Source organism: Lepisosteus platostomus, chromosome 2 (assembly GCF_059453375.1).
Source record: "Lepisosteus platostomus isolate fLepPlt1 chromosome 2, fLepPlt1.hap1, whole genome shotgun sequence".
NCBI lineage: Eukaryota > Metazoa > Chordata > Actinopteri > Semionotiformes > Lepisosteidae > Lepisosteus > Lepisosteus platostomus.
In genome coordinates this window covers 35,453,599-35,475,941 of record NC_142612.1, presented here as the reverse complement: position 1 = coordinate 35,475,941, position 22,343 = coordinate 35,453,599, and positions in this window count along the sequence as shown.

Sequence of the window (22,343 nt, the reverse complement as noted above, 5' to 3'; positions counted from 1 at the left end):
TTGCATGGGGGTGACCAAACTTGCAGAAACATGTTTATTTCTGCTGAAAAACACGTTTTGACACTTTTTGCACACTGGGGTTAAGAGCTGAGTGTGTGGGCTCCTCTGAGCCTTACAGCTACATAGGGATTCAGCAGTTTGAAAAAACGCGTTTATTTCGTGCTGAAAAACACGTTTTGAAAAGGGTGCTGTTACTGCCCCATAAGTTGCATGGGGGTAACCAAACTTGCAGAAACATATTTATTTCTGCTGAAAAACACGTTTTGACACTTTCTGCACACTGGGGTTAAGAGCTGAGTGTGTGGGCTCTTCTGAGCCTTGCAGCTACATTGGGATTCAGCGGTCTGAAAATACGCGTTTATTTCGAGCTGAAAAACACGTTTTGAAAAGGGTACTGTTACTGCCCCATAAGTTGCATGGGGGTGACCAAACTTGCAGAAACATGTTTATTTCTGCTGAAAAACACGTTTTGAACCTTTCTGCACACTGGGGTTAAGAGCTGAGTGTGTGGGCTCTTCTGAGCCTTGCAGTTACATAGGGATTCAGCGGTCTGAAAAAACGCGTTTATTTCGGGCTGAAAAACACGTTTTGAAAAGGGTGCTGTTACTGCCCCATAAGTTGCATGTGGGTGACCAAACTTGCAGAAACATGTTTATTTCTGCTGAAAAACACGTTTTGACACTTTCTGCACACTGGGGTTAAGAGCTGAGTGTGTGGGCTCTTCTGAGCCTTGCAGCTACATTGGGATTCAGCGATCTGTAAATACGTGTTTATTTCGAGCTGAAAAACACGTTTTGAAAAGAGTGCTGTTACTGCCCCATAAGTTGCATGGGGGTGACCAAACTTGCAGAAACATGTTTTTTTCTGCTGAAAAACACGTTTTGACACTTTCTGCACACTGGGGTTAAGAGCTGAGTGTGTGGGCTCTTCTGAGCCTTGCAGCTACATAGGGATTCAGCGGTCTGAAAAAACGCGTTTATTTCGTGCTGAACAACACGTTTTGAAAAGTGTGCTGTTACTGCCCCATAAGTTGCATGGGGGTGACAAAACTTTCAGAAACGTTTATTTCTGCTGAAATATATGTTTTGACACTTTCTGCACACTGGGGTTAAGAGCTGAGTGTGTGGGCTCTTCTGAGCCTTGCAGTTACATAGGGCTTCAGCGGTCTGAAAAAACGCGTTTATTTCGGGCTGAAAAACACGTTTTGAAAAGGGTGCTGTTACTGCCCCATAAGTTGCATGGGGGTGACCAAACTTGCAGAAACATGTTTATTTCTGCTGAAAAACACGTTTTGACACTTTCTGCACACTGGGGTTAAGAGCTGAGTGTGTGGGCTCTTCTGAGCCTTGCAGTTACATAGGGATACAGCGGTCTGAAAAAACGCGTTTATTTCGGGCTGAAAAACACGTTTTGAAAAGTGTGCTGTTACTGCCCCATAAGTTGCATGGGGGTGACCAAACTTTCAGAAACATGTTTATTTCTTCTGAAAAACACGTTTTGATACTTTCTGCACACTGGGGTTAAGAGCTGAGTGTGTGGGCTCTTCAGCGGTCTGAAAAAACGCGTTTATTTCGGGCTGAAAAACACGTTTTGAAAATGGTGCTGTTACTGCCCCATAAGTTGCATGGGGGTGACCAAACTTGCAGAAACATGTTTTTTTCTGCTGAAAAACACGTTTTGACACTTTCTGCACACTGGGGTTAAGAGCTGAGTGTGTGGGCTCTTCAGCGGTCTGAAAAAACGCGTTTATTTCGGGCTGAAAAACACGTTTTGAAAAGAGTGCTGTTACTGCCCCATAAGTTGCATGGGGGTGACCAAACTTGCAGAAACATGTTTATTTCTGCTGAAAAACACGTTTTGACACTTTCTGCACACTGGGGTTAAGAGCTGAGTGTGTGGGCTCTTCAGCGGTCTGAAAAAACGCGTTTATTTCGGGCTGAAAAACACGTTTTGAAAAGGGTGCTGTTACTGCCCCATAAGTTGCATGGGGGTGACCAAACTTGCAGAAACATGTTTATTTCTGCTGAAAAACACGTTTTGACACTTTCTGCACACTGGGGTTAAGAGCTGAGTGTGTGGGCTCTTCTGAGCCTTGCAGTTACACAGGGATTCAGCGGTCTGAAAAAACGCTTTTTTTTCGGGCTGAAAAACACGTTTTGAAAAGGGTGCTTTTACTGCCCCATAAGTTGCATGGGGGTGACCAAACTTGCAGAAACATGTTTTTTTCTGCTGAAAAACACGTTTTGACACTTTCTGCACACTGGGGTTAAGAGCTGAGTGTGTGGGCTCTTCTGAGCCTTGCAGCTACATAGGGATTCAGCGGTCTGAAAAAACGCGTTTATTTCGGGCTGAAAAACACGTTTTGAAAAGGGTGCTGTTACTGCCCCATAAGTTGCATGGGGGTGACAAAACTTGCAGAAACATGTTTTTTTCTGCTGAAAAACACGTTTTGACACTTTCTGCACACTGGGGTTAAGAGCTGAGTGTGTGGGCTCTTCAGAGCCTTGCAGTTACATAGGTATTCAGCGGTCTGAAAAAACGCGTTTATTTCGGGCTGAAAAACACGTTTTGAAAAGGGTGCTGTTACTGCCCCATAAGTTGCATGGGGGTGACCAAACTTGCAGAAACATGTTTTTTTCTGCTGAAAAACACGTTTTGACACTTTCTGCACACTGGGGTTAAGAGCTGAGTGTGTGGGCTCTTCTGAGCCTTGCAGTTACATAGGGATTCAGCGGTCTGAAAAAACGCGTTTATTTCGGGCTGAAAAACACGTTTTGAAAAGGGTGCTGTTACTGCCCCATAAGTTGCATGGGGGTGACCAAACTTGCAGAAACATGTTTATTTCTGCTGAAAAACACGTTTTGACACTTTCTGCACACTGGGGTTAAGAGCTGAGTGTGTGGTCTCTTCTGAGCCTTGCAGCTACATTGGGATTCAGCGGTCTGAAAATACGCGTTTATTTCGAGCTGAAAAACACGTTTTGAAAAGAATGCTGTTACTGCCCCATAAGTTGCATGGGTGTGACCAAACTTGCAGAAACATGTTTTTTTCTGCTGAAAAACACGTTTTGACACTTTCTGCACACTGGGGTTAAGAGCTGAGTGTGTGGGCTCTTCTGAGCCTTGCAGTTACATAGGGATACAGCGGTCTGAAAAAACGCGTTTATTTCGGGCTGAAAAACACGTTTTGAAAAGTGTGCTGTTACTGCCCCATAAGTTGCATGGGGGTGACAAAACTTTCAGAAACATGTTTATTTCTTCTGAAAAACACGTTTTGATACTTTCTGCACACTGGGGTTAAGAACTGAGTGTGTGGGCTCTTCAGCGGTCTGAAAAAACGCGTTTATTTCGGGCTGAAAAACACGTTTTGAAAATGGTGCTGTTACTGCCCCATAAGTTGCATGGGGGTGACCAAACTTGCAGAAACATGTTTTTTTCTGCTGAAAAACACGTTTTGACACTTTCTGCACACTGGGGTTAAGAGCTGAGTGTGTGGGCTCTTCAGCGGTCTGAAAAAACGCGTTTATTTCGGGCTGAAAAACACGTTTTGAAAAGAGTGCTGTTACTGCCCCATAAGTTGCATGGGGGTGACCAAACTTGCAGAAACATGTTTATTTCTGCTGAAAAACACGTTTTGACACTTTCTGCACACTGGGGTTAAGAGCTGAGTGTGTGGGCTCTTCTGAGCCTTGCAGCTACATTGGGATTCAGCGGTCTGAAAATATGCGTTTATTTCGAGCTGAAAAACACGTTTTGAAAAGAGTGCTGTTACTGCCCCATAAGTTGCATGGGGGTGACCAAACTTGCAGAAACATGTTTTTTTCTGCTGAAAAACACGTTTTGACACTTTCTGCACACTGGGGTTAAGAGCTGAGTGTGTGGGCTCTTCAGCGGTCTGAAAAAACGCGTTTATTTCGGGCTGAAAAACACGTTTTGAAAAGAGTGCTGTTACTGCCCCATAAGTTGCATGGGGGTGACCAAACTTGCAGAAACATGTTTATTTCTGCTGAAAAACACGTTTTGACACTTTCTGCACACTGGGGTTAAGAGCTGAGTGTGTGGGCTCTTCTGAGCCTTGCAGTTACATAGGGATTCAGCGGTCTGAAAAAACGCGTTTATTTCGGGCTGAAAAACACGTTTTGAAAAGGGTGCTTTTACTGCCCCATAAGTTGCATGTGGGTGACCAAACTTGCAGAAACATGTTTATTTCTGCTGAAAAACACGTTTTGACACTTTCTGCACACTGGGGTTAAGAGCTGAGTGTGTGGTCTCTTCTGAGCCTTGCAGCTACATGGGAATTAAGCGGTCTGAAAAAACGCGTTTATTTCGTGCTGAACAACACGTTTTGAAAAGTGTGCTGTACTGCCCCATAAGTTGCATGGGGGTGACCAAACTTGCAGAAACATGTTTATTTCTGCTGAAAAATACGTTTTGACACTTTCTGAACACTGGGGTTAAGAGCTGAGTGTGTGGGCTCTTCTGAGCCTTGCAGTTACATAGGGATTCAGCGGTCTGAAAAAACGCGTTTATTTCGGGCTGAAAAACACGTTTTGAGAAGTGTGCTGTTGCTGCCCCATAAGTTGCATGGGGGTGACCAAACCTGCAGAAACATGTTTATTTCTGCTGAAAAACACGTTTTGACACTTTCTGCACACTGGAGTTAAGAGCTGAGTGTGTGGGCTCTTCTGAGCTTTGCAGTTACATAGGGATTCAGCGGTCTGAAAAAACGTGTTTATTTCGGGCTGAAAAACACGTTTTGAAAAGGGTGCTGTTACTGCCCCATAAGTTGCATGGGGGTGACAAAACTTGCAGAAACATGTTTTTTTCTGCTGAAAAACACGTTTTGACACTTTCTGCACACTGGGGTTAAGAGCTGAGTGTGTGGGCTCTTCAGAGCCTTGCAGTTACATAGGTATTCAGCGGTCTGAAAAAACGCGTTTATTTCGAGCTGAAAAACACGTTTTGAAAAGAGTGCTGTTACTGCCCCATAAGTTGCATGGGGGTGACCAAACTTGCAGAAACATGTTTATTTCTGCTGAAAAACACGTTTTGACACTTTCTGCACACTGGGGTTAAGAGCTGAGTGTGTGGGCTCTTCTGAGCCTTGCAGTTACATAGGGATTCAGCGGTCTGAAAAAACGCGTTTATTTCGTGCTGAAAAACACGTTTTGAAAAGGATGCTGTTACTGCCCCATAAGTTGCATGGGGTTGACCAAACTTGAAGAAACGTTTATTTCTGCTGAAAAACACGTTTTGACACTTTCTGCACACTGGGGTTAAGAGCTGAGTGTGTGGGCTCTTCTGAGCCTTGCAGTTACATAGGGATTCAGCGGTCTGAAAAAACGCGTTTATTTCGGGCTGAAAAACACGTTTTGAAAAGGGTGCTGTTACTGCCCCATAAGTTGCATGGGGGTGACCAAACTTGCAGAAACATGTTTATTTCTGCTGAAAAACACGTTTTGACACTTTTTGCACACTGGGGTTAAGAGCTGAGTGTGTGGGCTCCTCTGAGCCTTACAGCTACATAGGGATTCAGCAGTTTGAAAAAACGCGTTTATTTCGTGCTGAAAAACACGTTTTGAAAAGGGTGCTGTTACTGCCCCATAAGTTGCATGGGGGTAACCAAACTTGCAGAAACATATTTATTTCTGCTGAAAAACACGTTTTGACACTTTCTGCACACTGGGGTTAAGAGCTGAGTGTGTGGGCTCTTCTGAGCCTTGCAGCTACATTGGGATTCAGCGGTCTGAAAATACGCGTTTATTTCGAGCTGAAAAACACGTTTTGAAAAGGGTACTGTTACTGCCCCATAAGTTGCATGGGGGTGACCAAACTTGCAGAAACATGTTTATTTCTGCTGAAAAACACGTTTTGAACCTTTCTGCACACTGGGGTTAAGAGCTGAGTGTGTGGGCTCTTCTGAGCCTTGCAGTTACATAGGGATTCAGCGGTCTGAAAAAACGCGTTTATTTCGGGCTGAAAAACACGTTTTGAAAAGGGTGCTGTTACTGCCCCATAAGTTGCATGTGGGTGACCAAACTTGCAGAAACATGTTTATTTCTGCTGAAAAACACGTTTTGACACTTTCTGCACACTGGGGTTAAGAGCTGAGTGTGTGGGCTCTTCTGAGCCTTGCAGCTACATTGGGATTCAGCGATCTGTAAATACGTGTTTATTTCGAGCTGAAAAACACGTTTTGAAAAGAGTGCTGTTACTGCCCCATAAGTTGCATGGGGGTGACCAAACTTGCAGAAACATGTTTTTTTCTGCTGAAAAACACGTTTTGACACTTTCTGCACACTGGGGTTAAGAGCTGAGTGTGTGGGCTCTTCTGAGCCTTGCAGTTACATAGGGATTCAGCGGTCTGAAAAAACGCGTTTATTTCGGGCTGAAAAACACGTTTTGAAAAGGGTGCTGTTACTGCCCCATAAGTTGCATGTGGGTGACCAAACTTGCAGAAACATGTTTATTTCTGCTGAAAAACACGTATTGACACTTTCTGCACACTGGGGTTAAGAGCTGAGTGTGTGGGCTCTTCTGAGCCTTGCAGCTACATTGGGATTCAGCGGTCTGAAAATACGCGTTTATTTCGAGCTGAAAAACACGTTTTGAAAAGAGTGCTGTTACTGCCCCATAAGTTGCATGAGGGTGACCAAACTTGCAGAAACATGTTTTTTTCTGCTGAAAAACACGTTTTGACACTTTCTGCACACTGGGGTTAAGAGCTGAGTGTGTGGGCTCTTCAGCGGTCTGAAAAAACGCGTTTATTTCGTGCTGAAAAACACGTTTTGAAAAGGGTGCTGTTACTGCCCCATAAGTTGCATGGGGTGTGACCAAACTTGCAGAAACATGTTTATTTCTGCTGAAAAACACGTTTTGACACTTTCTGCACACTGGGGTTAAGAGCTGAGTGTGTGGGCTCTTCTGAGCCTTGCAGCTACATTGGGATTCAGCGGTCTGAAAATACGCGTTTATTTCGAGCTGAAAAACAAGTTTTGAAAAGAGTGCTGTTACTGCCCCATAAGTTGCATGGGGGTGACCAAACTTGCAGAAACATGTTTATTTCTGCTGAAAAACACGTTTTGACACTTTCTGCACACTGGGGTTAAGAGCTCAGTGTGTGGGCTCTTCTGAGCCTTGCAGTTACATAGGGATACAGCGGTCTGAAAAAACGCGTTTATTTCGGGCTGAAAAACACGTTTTGAAAAGTGTGCTGTTACTGCCCCATAAGTTGCATGGGGGTGACCAAACTTTCAGAAACATGTTTATTTCTGCTGAAAAACACGTTTTGATACTTTCTGCACACTGGGGTTAAGAACTGAGTGTGTGGGCTCTTCAGCGGTCTGAAAAAACGCGTTTATTTCGGGCTGAAAAACACGTTTTGAAAAGGGTGCTGTTACTGCCCCATAAGTTGCATGGGGGTGACCAAACTTGCAGAAACATGTTTTTTTCTGCTGAAAAACACGTTTTGACACTTTCTGCACACTGGGGTTAAGAGCTGAGTGTGTGGGCTCTTCTGAGCCTTGCAGTTACATAGGGATTCAGCGGTCTGAAAAAACGCGTTTATTTCGGGCTGAAAAACACGTTTTGAAAAGGGTGCTGTTACTGCCCCATAAGTTGCATGGGGGTGACCAAACTTGCAGAAACATGTTTATTTCTGCTGAAAAACACGTTTTGACACTTTCTGCACACTGGGGTTAAGAGCTGAGTGTGTGGTCTCTTCTGAGCCTTGCAGCTACATTGGGATTCAGCGGTCTGAAAATACGCGTTTATTTCGAGCTGAAAAACACGTTTTGAAAAGAATGCTGTTACTGCCCCATAAGTTGCATGGGGGTGACCAAACTTGCAGAAACATGTTTTTTTCTGCTGAAAAACACGTTTTGACACTTTCTGCACACTGGGGTTAAGAGCTGAGTGTGTGGGCTCTTCTGAGCCTTGCAGTTACATAGGGATACAGCGGTCTGAAAAAACGCGTTTATTTCGGGCTGAAAAACACGTTTTGAAAAGTGTGCTGTTAGTGCCCCATAAGTTGCATGGGGGTGACCAAACTTTCAGAAACATGTTTATTTCTTCTGAAAAACACGTTTTGATACTTTCTGCACACTGGGGTTAAGAACTGAGTGTGTGGGCTCTTCAGCGGTCTGAAAAAACGCGTTTATTTCGGGCTGAAAAACACGTTTTGAAAATGGTGCTGTTACTGCCCCATAAGTTGCATGGGGGTGACCAAACTTGCAGAAACATGTTTTTTTCTGCTGAAAAACACGTTTTGACACTTTCTGCACACTGGGGTTAAGAGCTGAGTGTGTGGGCTCTTCAGCGGTCTGAAAAAACGCGTTTATTTCGGGCTGAAAAACACGTTTTGAAAAGAGTGCTGTTACTGCCCCATAAGTTGCATGGGGGTGACCAAACTTGCAGAAACATGTTTATTTCTGCTGAAAAACACGTTTTGACACTTTCTGCACACTGGGGTTAAGAGCTGAGTGTGTGGGCTCTTCAGCGGTCTGAAAAAACGCGTTTATTTCGGGCTGAAAAACACGTTTTGAAAAGAGTGCTGTTACTGCCCCATAAGTTGCATGGGGGTGACCAAACTTGCAGAAACATGTTTATTTCTGCTGAAAAACACGTTTTGACACTTTCTGCACACTGGGGTTAAGAGCTGAGTGTGTGGGCTCTTCAGCGGTCTGAAAAAACGCGTTTATTTCGGGCTGAAAAACACGTTTTGAAAAGGGTGCTGTTACTGCCCCATAAGTTGCATGGGGGTGACCAAACTTGCAGAAACATGTTTATTTCTGCTGAAAAACACGTTTTGACACTTTCTGCACACTGGGGTTAAGAGCTGAGTGTGTGGGCTCTTCTGAGCCTTGCAGTTACATAGGAATTCAGCGGTCTGAAAAAACGCTTTTTTTTCGGGCTGAAAAACACGTTTTGAAAAGGGTGCTTTTACTGCCCCATAAGTTGCATGGGGGTGACCAAACTTGCAGAAACATGTTTTTTTCTGCTGAAAAACACGTTTTGACACTTTCTGCACACTGGGGTTAAGAGCTGAGTGTGTGGGCTCTTCTGAGCCTTGCAGCTACATAGGGATTCAGCGGTCTGAAAAAACGCGTTTATTTCGTGCTGAACAACACGTTTTGAAAAGTGTGCTGTTACTGCCCCATAAGTTGCATGGGGGTGACAAAACTTTCAGAAACGTTTATTTCTGCTGAAATATATGTTTTGACACTTTCTGCACACTGGGGTTAAGAGCTGAGTGTGTGGGCTCTTCTGAGCCTTGCAGTTACATAGGGCTTCAGCGGTCTGAAAAAACGCGTTTATTTCGGGCTGAAAAACACGTTTTGAAAAGGGTGCTGTTACTGCCCCATAAGTTGCATGGGGGTGACCAAACTTGCAGAAACATGTTTATTTCTGCTGAAAAACACGTTTTGACACTTTCTGCACACTGGGGTTAAGAGCTGAGTGTGTGGGCTCTTCTGAGTCTTGCAGTTACATAGGGATACAGCGGTCTGAAAAAACGCGTTTATTTCGGGCTGAAAAACACGTTTTGAAAAGTGTGCTGTTACTGCCCCATAAGTTGCATGGGGGTGACCAAACTTTCAGAAACATGTTTATTTCTTCTGAAAAACACGTTTTGATACTTTCTGCACACTGGGGTTAAGAACTGAGTGTGTGGGCTCTTCAGCGGTCTGAAAAAACGCGTTTATTTCGGGCTGAAAAACACGTTTTGAAAATGGTGCTGTTACTGCCCCATAAGTTGCATGGGGGTGACCAAACTTGCAGAAACATGTTTTTTTCTGCTGAAAAACACGTTTTGACACTTTCTGCACACTGGGGTTAAGAGCTGAGTGTGTGGGCTCTTCAGCGGTCTGAAAAAACGCGTTTATTTCGGGCTGAAAAACACGTTTTGAAAAGAGTGCTGTTACTGCCCCATAAGTTGCATGGGGGTGACCAAACTTGCAGAAACATGTTTATTTCTGCTGAAAAACACGTTTTGACACTTTCTGCACACTGGGGTTAAGAGCTGAGTGTGTGGGCTCTTCAGCGGTCTGAAAAAACGCGTTTATTTCGGGCTGAAAAACACGTTTTGAAAAGGGTGCTGTTACTGCCCCATAAGTTGCATGGGGGTGACCAAACTTGCAGAAACATGTTTATTTCTGCTGAAAAACACGTTTTGACACTTTCTGCACACTGGGGTTAAGAGCTGAGTGTGTGGGCTCTTCTGAGCCTTGCAGTTACACAGGGATTCAGCGGTCTGAAAAAACGCTTTTTTTTCGGGCTGAAAAACACGTTTTGAAAAGGGTGCTGTTACTGCCCCATAAGTTGCATGGGGGTGACCAAACTTTCAGAAACATGTTTATTTCTTCTGAAAAACACGTTTTGATACTTTCTGCACACTGGGGTTAAGAACTGAGTGTGTGGGCTCTTCAGCGGTCTGAAAAAACGCGTTTATTTCGGGCTGAAAAACACGTTTTGAAAATGGTGCTGTTACTGCCCCATAAGTTGCATGGGGGTGACCAAACTTGCAGAAACATGTTTTTTTCTGCTGAAAAACACGTTTTGACACTTTCTGCACACTGGGGTTAAGAGCTGAGTGCGTGGGCTCTTCAGCGGTCTGAAAAAACGCGTTTATTTCGGGCTGAAAAACACGTTTTGAAAAGAGTGCTGTTACTGCCCCATAAGTTGCATGGGGGTGACCAAACTTGCAGAAACATGTTTATTTCTGCTGAAAAACACGTTTTGACACTTTCTGCACACTGGGGTTAAGAGCTGAGTGTGTGGGCTCTTCAGCGGTCTGAAAAAACGCGTTTATTTCGGGCTGAAAAACACGTTTTGAAAAGGGTGCTGTTACTGCCCCATAAGTTGCATGGGGGTGACCAAACTTGCAGAAACATGTTTATTTCTGCTGAAAAACACGTTTTGACACTTTCTGCACACTGGGGTTAAGAGCTGAGTGTGTGGGCTCTTCTGAGCCTTGCAGTTACATAGGGATTCAGCGGTCTGAAAAAACGCGTTTATTTCGGGCTGAAAAACACGTTTTGAAAAGGGTGCTGTTACTGCCCCATAAGTTGCATGGGGGTGACCAAACTTGCAGAAACATGTTTTTTTCTGCTGAAAAACACGTTTTGACACTTTCTGCACACTGGGGTTAAGAGCTGAGTGTGTGGGCTCTTCAGCGGTCTGAAAAAACGCGATTATTTCGGGCTGAAAAACACGTTTTGAAAAGAGTGCTGTTACTGCCCCATAAGTTGCATGGGGGTGACCAAACTTGCAGAAACATGTTTATTTCTGCTGAAAAACACGTTTTGACACTTTCTGCACACTGGGGTTAAGAGCTGAGTGTGTGGGCTCTTCTGAGCCTTGCAGTTACATAGGGATTCAGCGGTCTGAAAAAACGCTTTTTTTTTCGGGCTGAAAAACACGTTTTGAAAAGGGTGCTTTTACTGCCCCATAAGTTGCATGGGGGTGACCAAACTTGCAGAAACATGTTTTTTTCTGCTGAAAAACACGTTTTGACACTTTCTGCACACTGGGGTTAAGAGCTGAGTGTGTGGGCTCTTCTGAGCCTTGCAGCTACATAGGGATTCAGCGGTCTGAAAAAACGCGTTTATTTCGTGCTGAACAACACGTTTTGAAAAGTGTGCTGTTACTGCCCCATAAGTTGCATGGGGGTGACAAAACTTTCAGAAACGTTTATTTCTGCTGAAATATATGTTTTGACACTTTCTGCACACTGGGGTTAAGAGCTGAGTGTGTGGGCTCTTCTGAGCCTTGCAGTTACATAGGCCTTCAGCGGTCTGAAAAAACGCGTTTATTTCGGGCTGAAAAACACGTTTTGAAAAGGGTGCTGTTACTGCCCCATAAGTTGCATGGGGGTGACCAAACTTGCAGAAACATGTTTATTTCTGCTGAAAAACACGTTTTGACACTTTCTGCACACTGGGGTTAAGAGCTGAGTGTGTGGGCTCTTCTGAGCCTTGCAGTTACATAGGGATACAGCGGTCTGAAAAAACGCGTTTATTTCGGGCTGAAAAACACGTTTTGAAAAGTGTGCTGTTACTGCCCCATAAGTTGCATGGGGGTGACCAAACTTTCAGAAACATGTTTATTTCTTCTGAAAAACACGTTTTGATACTTTCTGCACACTGGGGTTAAGAACTGAGTGTGTGGGCTCTTCAGCGGTCTGAAAAAACGCGTTTATTTCGGGCTGAAAAACACGTTTTGAAAATGGTGCTGTTACTGCCCCATAAGTTGCATGGGGGTGACCAAACTTGCAGAAACATGTTTTTTTCTGCTGAAAAACACGTTTTGACACTTTCTGCACACTGGGGTTAAGAGCTGAGTGTGTGGGCTCTTCAGCGGTCTGAAAAAACGCGTTTATTTCGGGCTGAAAAACACGTTTTGAAAAGGGTGCTGTTACTGCCCCATAAGTTGCATGGGGGTGACCAAACTTGCAGAAACATGTTTATTTCTGCTGAAAAACACGTTTTGACACTTTCTGCACACTGGGGTTAAGAGCTGAGTGTGTGGGCTCTTCTGAGCCTTGCAGTTACATAGGGATTCAGCGGACTGAAAAAACGCGTTTATTTCGGGCTGAAAAACACGTTTTGAAAAGGGTGCTGTTACTGCCCCATAAGTTGCATGGGGGTGACCAAACTTGCAGAAACATGTTTTTTTCTGCTGAAAAACACGTTTTGACACTTTCTGCACACTGGGGTTAAGAGCTGAGTGTGTGGGCTCTTCAGCGGTCTGAAAAAACGCGTTTATTTCGGGCTGAAAAACACGTTTTGAAAAGAGTGCTGTTACTGCCCCATAAGTTGCATGGGGGTGACCAAACTTGCAGAAACATGTTTATTTCTGCTGAAAAACACGTTTTGACACTTTCTGCACACTGGGGTTAAGAGCTGAGTGTGTGGGCTCTTCTGAGCCTTGCAGTTACATAGGGATTCAGCGGTCTGAAAAAACGCTTTTTTTTCGGGCTGAAAAACACGTTTTGAAAAGGGTGCTTTTACTGCCCCATAAGTTGCATGGGGGTGACCAAACTTGCAGAAACATGTTTTTTTCTGCTGAAAAACACGTTTTGACACTTTCTGCACACTGGGGTTAAGAGCTGAGTGTGTGGGCTCTTCTGAGCCTTGCAGCTACATAGGGATTCAGCGGTCTGAAAAAACGCGTTTATTTCGTGCTGAACAACACGTTTTGAAAAGTGTGCTGTTACTGCCCCATAAGTTGCATGGGGGTGACAAAACTTTCAGAAACGTTTATTTCTGCTGAAATATATGTTTTGACACTTTCTGCACACTGGGGTTAAGAGCTGAGTGTGTGGGCTCTTCTGAGCCTTGCAGTTACATAGGGCTTCAGCGGTCTGAAAAAACGCGTTTATTTCGGGCTGAAAAACACGTTTTGAAAAGGGTGCTGTTACTGCCCCATAAGTTGCATGGGGGTGACCAAACTTGCAGAAACATGTTTATTTCTGCTGAAAAACACGTTTTGACACTTTCTGCACACTGGGGTTAAGAGCTGAGTGTGTGGGCTCTTCTGAGCCTTGCAGTTACATAGGGATACAGCGGTCTGAAAAAACGCGTTTATTTCGGGCTGAAAAACACGTTTTGAAAAGTGTGCTGTTACTGCCCCATAAGTTGCATGGGGGTGACCAAACTTTCAGAAACATGTTTATTTCTTCTGAAAAACACGTTTTGATACTTTCTGCACACTGGGGTTAAGAACTGAGTGTGTGGGCTCTTCAGCGGTCTGAAAAAACGCGTTTATTTCGGGCTGAAAAACACGTTTTGAAAATGGTGCTGTTACTGCCCCATAAGTTGCATGGGGGTGACCAAACTTGCAGAAACATGTTTTTTTCTGCTGAAAAACACGTTTTGACACTTTCTGCACACTGGGGTTAAGAGCTGAGTGTGTGGGCTCTTCAGCGGTCTGAAAAAACGCGTTTATTTCGGGCTGAAAAACACGTTTTGAAAAGAGTGCTGTTACTGCCCCATAAGTTGCATGGGGGTGACCAAACTTGCAGAAACATGTTTATTTCTGCTGAAAAACACGTTTTGACACTTTCTGCACACTGGGGTTAAGAGCTGAGTGTGTGGGCTCTTCAGCGGTCTGAAAAAACGCGTTTATTTCGGGCTGAAAAACACGTTTTGAAAAGGGTGCTGTTACTGCCCCATAAGTTGCATGGGGGTGACCAAACTTGCAGAAACATGTTTATTTCTGCTGAAAAACACGTTTTGACACTTTCTGCACACTGGGGTTAAGAGCTGAGTGTGTGGGCTCTTCTGAGCCTTGCAGTTACACAGGGATTCAGCGGTCTGAAAAAACGCTTTTTTTTCGGGCTGAAAAACACGTTTTGAAAAGGGTGCTTTTACTGCCCCATAAGTTGCATGGGGGTGACCAAACTTGCAGAAACATGTTTTTTTCTGCTGAAAAACACGTTTTGACACTTTCTGCACACTGGGGTTAAGAGCTGAGTGTGTGGGCTCTTCTGAGCCTTGCAGCTACATAGGGATTCAGCGGTCTGAAAAAACGCGTTTATTTCGGGCTGAAAAACACGTTTTGAAAAGGGTGCTGTTACTGCCCCATAAGTTGCATGGGGGTGACCAAACTTGCAGAAACATGTTTTTTTCTGCTGAAAAACACGTTTTGACACTTTCTGCACACTGGGGTTAAGAGCTGAGTGTGTGGGCTCTTCTGAGCCTTGCAGTTACATAGGGATTCAGCGGTCTGAAAAAACGCGTTTATTTCGGGCTGAAAAACACGTTTTGAAAAGGGTGCTGTTACTGCCCCATAAGTTGCATGGGGGTGACCAAACTTGCAGAAACATGTTTATTTCTGCTGAAAAACACGTTTTGACACTTTCTGCACACTGGGGTTAAGAGCTGAGTGTGTGGTCTCTTCTGAGCCTTGCAGCTACATTGGGATTCAGCGGTCTGAAAATACGCGTTTATTTCGAGCTGAAAAACACATTTTGAAAAGAATGCTGTTACTGCCCCATAAGTTGCATGGGGGTGACCAAACTTGCAGAAACATGTTTTTTTCTGCTGAAAAACACGTTTTGACACTTTCTGCACACTGGGGTTAAGAGCTGAGTGTGTGGGCTCTTCTGAGCCTTGCAGTTACATAGGGATACAGCGGTCTGAAAAAACGCGTTTATTTCGGGCTGAAAAACACGTTTTGAAAAGTGTGCTGTTACTGCCCCATAAGTTGCATGGGGGTGACAAAACTTTCAGAAAAATGTTTATTTCTTCTGAAAAACACGTTTTGATACTTTCTGCACACTGGGGTTAAGAACTGAGTGTGTGGGCTCTTCAGCGGTCTGAAAAAACGCGTTTATTTCGGGCTGAAAAACACGTTTTGAAAATGGTGCTGTTACTGCCCCATAAGTTGCATGGGGGTGACCAAACTTGCAGAAACATGTTTTTTTCTGCTGAAAAACACGTTAAGACACTTTCTGCACACTGGGGTTAAGAGCTGAGTGTGTGGGCTCTTCAGCGGTCTGAAAAAACGCGTTTATTTCGGGCTGAAAAACACGTTTTGAAAAGAGTGCTGTTACTGCTCCATAAGTTGCATGGGGGTGACCAAACTTGCAGAAACATGTTTATTTCTGCTGAAAAACACGTTTTGACACTTTCTGCACACTGGGGTTAAGAGCTGAGTGTGTGGGCTCTTCTGAGCCTTGCAGCTACATTGGGATTCAGCGGTCTGAAAATATGCGTTTATTTCGAGCTGAAAAACACGTTTTGAAAAGAGTGCTGTTACTGCCCCATAAGTTGCATGGGGGTGACCAAACTTGCAGAAACATGTTTTTTTCTGCTGAAAAACACGTTTTGACACTTTCTGCACACAGGGGTTAAGAGCTGAGTGTGTGGGCTCTTCAGCGGTCTGAAAAAACGCGTTTATTTCGGGCTGAAAAACACGTTTTGAAAAGGGTGCTGTTACTGCCCCATAAGTTGCATGGGGGTGACCAAACTTGCAGAAACATGTTTATTTCTGCTGAAAAACACGTTTTGACACTTTCTGCACACTGGGGTTAAGAGCTGAGTGTGTGGGCTCTTCTGAGCCTTGCAGTTACATAGGGATTCAGCGGTCTGAAAAAACGCGTTTATTTCGGGCTGAAAAACACGTTTTGAAAAGGGTGCTTTTACTGCCCCATAAGTTGCATGTGGGTGACCAAACTTGCAGAAACATGTTTATTTCTGCTGAAAAACACGTTTTGACACTTTCTGCACACTGGGGTTAAGAGCTGAGTGTGTGGTCTCTTCTGAGCCTTGCAGCTACATGGGAATTCAGCGGTCTGAAAAAACGCGTTTATTTCGTGCTGAACAACACGTTTTGAAAAGTGTGCTGTACTGCCCCATAAGTTGCATGGGGGTGACCAAACTTGCAGAAACATGTTTATTTCTGCTGAAAAATACGTTTTGACACTTTCTGAACACTGGGGTTAAGAGCTGAGTGTGTGGGCTCTTCTGAGCCTTGCAGTTACATAGGGATTCAGCGGTCTGAAAAAACGCGTTTATTTCGGGCTGAAAAACACGTTTTGAGAAGTGTGCTGTTGCTGCCCCATAAGTTGCATGGGGGTGACCAAACCTGCAGAAACATGTTTATTTCTGCTGAAAAACACGTTTTGACACTTTCTGCACACTGGAGTTAAGAGCTGAGTGTGTGGGCTCTTCTGAGCCTTGCAGTTACATAGGGATTCAGCGGTCTGAAAAAACGTGTTTATTTCGGGCTGAAAAACACGTTTTGAAAAGGGTGCTGTTACTGCCCCATAAGTTGCATGGGGGTGACAAAACTTGCAGAAACATGTTTTTTTCTGCTGAAAAACACGTTTTGACACTTTCTGCACACTGGGGTTAAGAGCTGAGTGTGTGGGCTCTTCAGAGCCTTTCAGTTACATAGGTATTCAGCGGTCTGAAAAAACGCGTTTATTTCGAGCTGAAAAACACGTTTTGAAAAGAGTGCTGTTACTGCCCCATAAGTTGCATGGGGGTGACCAAACTTGCAGAAACATGTTTATTTCTGCTGAAAAACACGTTTTGACACTTTCTGCACACTGGGGTTAAGAGCTGAGTGTGTGGGCTCTTCTGAGCCTTGCAGTTACATAGGGATTCAGCGGTCTGAAAAAACGCGTTTATTTCGTGCTGAAAAACACGTTTTGAAAAGGATGCTGTTACTGCCCCATAAGTTGCATGGGGGTGACCAAACTTGAAGAAACATGTTTATTTCTGCTGAAAAACACGTTTTGACACTTTCTGCACACTGGGGTTAAGAGCTGAGTGTGTGGGCTCTTCTGAGCCTTGCAGTTACATAGGGATTCAGCGGTCTGAAAAAACGCGTTTATTTCGGGCTGAAAAACACGTTTTGAAAAGGGTGCTGTTACTGCCCCATAAGTTGCATGGGGGTGACCAAACTTGCAGAAACATGTTTATTTCTGCTGAAAAACACGTTTTGACACTTTTTGCACACTGGGGTTAAGAGCTGAGTGTGTGGGCTCCTCTGAGCCTTACAGCTACATAGGGATTCAGCAGTTTGAAAAAACGCGTTTATTTCGTGCTGAAAAACACGTTTTGAAAAGGGTGCTGTTACTGCCCCATAAGTTGCATGGGGGTAACCAAACTTGCAGAAACATATTTATTTCTGCTGAAAAACACGTTTTGACACTTTCTGCACACTGGGGTTAAGAGCTGAGTGTGTGGGCTCTTCTGAGCCTTGCAGCTACATTGGGATTCAGCGATCTGTAAATACGTGTTTATTTCGAGCTGAAAAACACGTTTTGAAAAGAGTGCTGTTACTGCCCCATAAGTTGCATGGGGGTGACCAAACTTGCAGAAACATGTTTTTTTCTGCTGAAAAACACGTTTTGACACTTTCTGCACACTGGGGTTAAGAGCTGAGTGTGTGGGCTCTTCTGAGCCTTGCAGTTACATAGGGATTCAGCGGTCTGAAAAAACGCGTTTATTTCGGGCTGAAAAACACGTTTTGAAAAGGGTGCTGTTACTGCCCCATAAGTTGCATGTGGGTGACCAAACTTGCAGAAACATGTTTATTTCTGCTGAAAAACACGTATTGACACTTTCTGCACACTGGGGTTAAGAGCTGAGTGTGTGGGCTCTTCTGAGCCTTGCAGCTACATTGGGATTCAGCGGTCTGAAAATACGCGTTTATTTCGAGCTGAAAAACACGTTTTGAAAAGAGTGCTGTTACTGCCCCATAAGTTGCATGAGGGTGACCAAACTTGCAGAAACATGTTTTTTTCTGCTGAAAAACACGTTTTGACACTTTCTGCACACTGGGGTTAAGAGCTGAGTGTGTGGGCTCTTCAGCGGTCTGAAAAAACGCGTTTATTTCGTGCTGAAAAACACGTTTTGAAAAGGGTGCTGTTACTGCCCCATAAGTTGCATGGGGTGTGACCAAACTTGCAGAAACATTTTTATTTCTGCTGAAAAACACGTTTTGACACTTTCTGCACACTGGGGTTAAGAGCTGAGTGTGTGGGCTCTTCTGAGCCTTGCAGCTACATTGGGATTCAGCGGTCTGAAAATACGCGTTTATTTCGAGCTGAAAAACAAGTTTTGAAAAGAGTGCTGTTACTGCCCCATAAGTTGCATGGGGGTGACCAAACTTGCAGAAACATGTTTATTTCTGCTGAAAAACACGTTTTGACACTTTCTGCACACTGGGGTTAAGAGCTCAGTGTGTGGGCTCTTCTGAGCCTTGCAGTTACATAGGGATACAGCGGTCTGAAAAAACGCGTTTATTTCGGGCTGAAAAACACGTTTTGAAAAGTGTGCTGTTACTGCCCCATAAGTTGCATGGGGGTGACCAAACTTTCAGAAACATGTTTATTTCTGCTGAAAAACACGTTTTGATACTTTCTGCACACTGGGGTTAAGAACTGAGTGTGTGGGCTCTTCAGCGGTCTGAAAAAACGCGTTTATTTCGGGCTGAAAAACACGTTTTGAAAAGGGTGCTGTTACTGCCCCATAAGTTGCATGGGGGTGACCAAACTTGCAGAAACATGTTTTTTTCTGCTGAAAAACACGTTTTGACACTTTCTGCACACTGGGGTTAAGAGCTGAGTGTGTGGGCTCTTCTGAGCCTTGCAGTTACATAGGGATTCAGCGGTCTGAAAAAACGCGTTTATTTCGGGCTGAAAAACACGTTTTGAAAAGGGTGCTGTTACTGCCCCATAAGTTGCATGGGGGTGACCAAACTTGCAGAAACATGTTTATTTCTGCTGAAAAACACGTTTTGACACTTTCTGCACACTGGGGTTAAGAGCTGAGTGTGTGGTCTCTTCTGAGCCTTGCAGCTACATTGGGATTCAGCGGTCTGAAAATACGCGTTTATTTCGAGCTGAAAAACACGTTTTGAAAAGAATGCTGTTACTGCCCCATAAGTTGCATGGGGGTGACCAAACTTGCAGAAACATGTTTTTTTCTGCTGAAAAACACGTTTTGACACTTTCTGCACACTGGGGTTAAGAGCTGAGTGTGTGGGCTCTTCTGAGCCTTGCAGTTACATAGGGATACAGCGGTCTGAAAAAACGCGTTTATTTCGGGCTGAAAAACACGTTTTGAAAAGTGTGCTGTTACTGCCCCATAAGTTGCATGGGGGTGACCAAACTTTCAGAAACATGTTTATTTCTTCTGAAAAACACGTTTTGATACTTTCTGCACACTGGGGTTAAGAACTGAGTGTGTGGGCTCTTCAGCGGTCTGAAAAAACGCGTTTATTTCGGGCTGAAAAACACGTTTTGAAAATGGTGCTGTTACTGCCCCATAAGTTGCATGGGGGTGACCAAACTTGCAGAAACATGTTTTTTTCTGCTGAAAAACACGTTTTGACACTTTCTGCACACTGGGGTTAAGAGCTGAGTGTGTGGGCTCTTCAGCGGTCTGAAAAAACGCGTTTATTTCGGGCTGAAAAACACGTTTTGAAAAGAGTGCTGTTACTGCCCCATAAGTTGCATGGGGGTGACCAAACTTGCAGAAACATGTTTATTTCTGCTGAAAAACACGTTTTGACACTTTCTGCACACTGGGGTTAAGAGCTGAGTTTGTGGGCTCTTCAGCGGTCTGAAAAAACGCGTTTATTTCGGGCTGAAAAACACGTTTTGAAAAGAGTGCTGTTACTGCCCCATAAGTTGCATGGGGGTGACCAAACTTGCAGAAACATGTTTATTTCTGCTGAAAAACAGGTTTTGACACTTTCTGCACACTGGGGTTAAGAGCTGAGTGTGTGGGCTCTTCAGCGGTCTGAAAAAACGCGTTTATTTCGGGCTGAAAAACACGTTTTGAAAAGGGTGCTGTTACTGCCCCATAAGTTGCATGGGGGTGACCAAACTTGCAGAAACATGTTTATTTCTGCTGAAAAACACGTTTTGACACTTTCTGCACACTGGGGTTAAGAGCTGAGTGTGTGGGCTCTTCTGAGCCTTGCAGTTACATAGGGATTCAGCGGTCTGAAAAAACGCTTTTTTTTCGGGCTGAAAAACACGTTTTGAAAAGGGTGCTTTTACTGCCCCATAAGTTGCATGGGGGTGACCAAACTTGCAGAAACATGTTTTTTTCTGCTGAAAAACACGTTTTGACACTTTCTGCACACTGGGGTTAAGAGCTGAGTGTGTGGGCTCTTCTGAGCCTTGCAGCTACATAGGGATTCAGCGGTCTGAAAAAACGCGTTTATTTCGTGCTGAACAACACGTTTTGAAAAGTGTGCTGTTACTGCCCCATAAGTTGCATGGGGGTGACAAAACTTTCAGAAACGTTTATTTCTGCTGAAATATATGTTTTGACACTTTCTGCACACTGGGGTTAAGAGCTGAGTGTGTGGGCTCTTCTGAGCCTTGCAGTTACATAGGGCTTCAGCGGTCTGAAAAAACGCGTTTATTTCGGGCTGAAAAACACGTTTTGAAAAGGGTGCTGTTACTGCCCCATAAGTTGCATGGGGGTGACCAAACTTGCAGAAACATGTTTATTTCTGCTGAAAAACACGTTTTGACACTTTCTGCACACTGGGGTTAAGACCTGAGTGTGTGGGCTCTTCTGAGCCTTGCAGTTACATAGGGATACAGCGGTCTGAAAAAACGCGTTTATTTCGGGCTGAAAAACACGTTTTGAAAAGTGTGCTGTTACTGCCCCATAAGTTGCATGGGGGTGACCAAACTTTCAGAAACATGTTTATTTCTTCTGAAAAACACGTTTTGATACTTTCTGCACACTGGGGTTAAGAACTGAGTGTGTGGGCTCTTCAGCGGTCTGAAAAAACGCGTTTATTTCGGGCTGAAAAACACGTTTTGAAAAGGGTGCTGTTACTGCCCCATAAGTTGCATGGGGGTGACCAAACTTGCAGAAACATGTTTTTTTCTGCTGAAAAACACGTTTTGACACTTTCTGCACACTGGGGTTAAGAGCTGAGTGTGTGGGCTCTTCAGCGGTCTGAAAAAACGCGTTTATTTCGGGCTGAAAAACACGTTTTGAAAAGAGTGCTGTTACTGCCCCATAAGTTGCATGGGGGTGACCAAACTTGCAGAAACATGTTTATTTCTGCTGAAAAACACGTTTTGACACTTTCTGCACACTGGGGTTAAGAGCTGAGTGTGTGGGCTCTTCAGCGGTCTGAAAAAACGCGTTTATTTCGGGCTGAAAAACACGTTTTGAAAAGGGTGCTGTTACTGCCCCATAAGTTGCATGGGGGTGACCAAACTTGCAGAAACATGTTTATTTCTGCTGAAAAACACGTTTTGACACTTTCTGCACACTGGGGTTAAGAGCTGAGTTTGTGGGCTCTTCTGAGCCTTGCAGTTACACAGGGATTCAGCGGTCTGAAAAAACGCTTTTTTTTCGGGCTGAAAAACACGTTTTGAAAAGGGTGCTTTTACTGCCCCATAAGTTGCATGGGGGTGACCAAACTTGCAGAAACATGTTTTTTTCTGCTGAAAAACACGTTTTGACACTTTCTGCACACTGGGGTTAAGAGCTGAGTGTGTGGGCTCTTCTGAGCCTTGCAGCTACATAGGGATTCAGCGGTCTGAAAAAACGCGTTTATTTCGTGCTGAACAACACGTTTTGAAAAGTGTGCTGTTACTGCCCCATAAGTTGCATGGGGGTGACAAAACTTTCAGAAACGTTTATTTCTGCTGAAATATATGTTTTGACACTTTCTGCACACTGGGGTTAAGAGCTGAGTGTGTGGGCTCTTCTGAGCCTTGCAGTTACATAGGGCTTCAGCGGTCTGAAAAAACGCGTTTATTTCGGGCTGAAAAACACGTTTTGAAAAGGGTGCTGTTACTGCCCCATAAGTTGCATGGGGGTGACCAAACTTGCAGAAACATGTTTATTT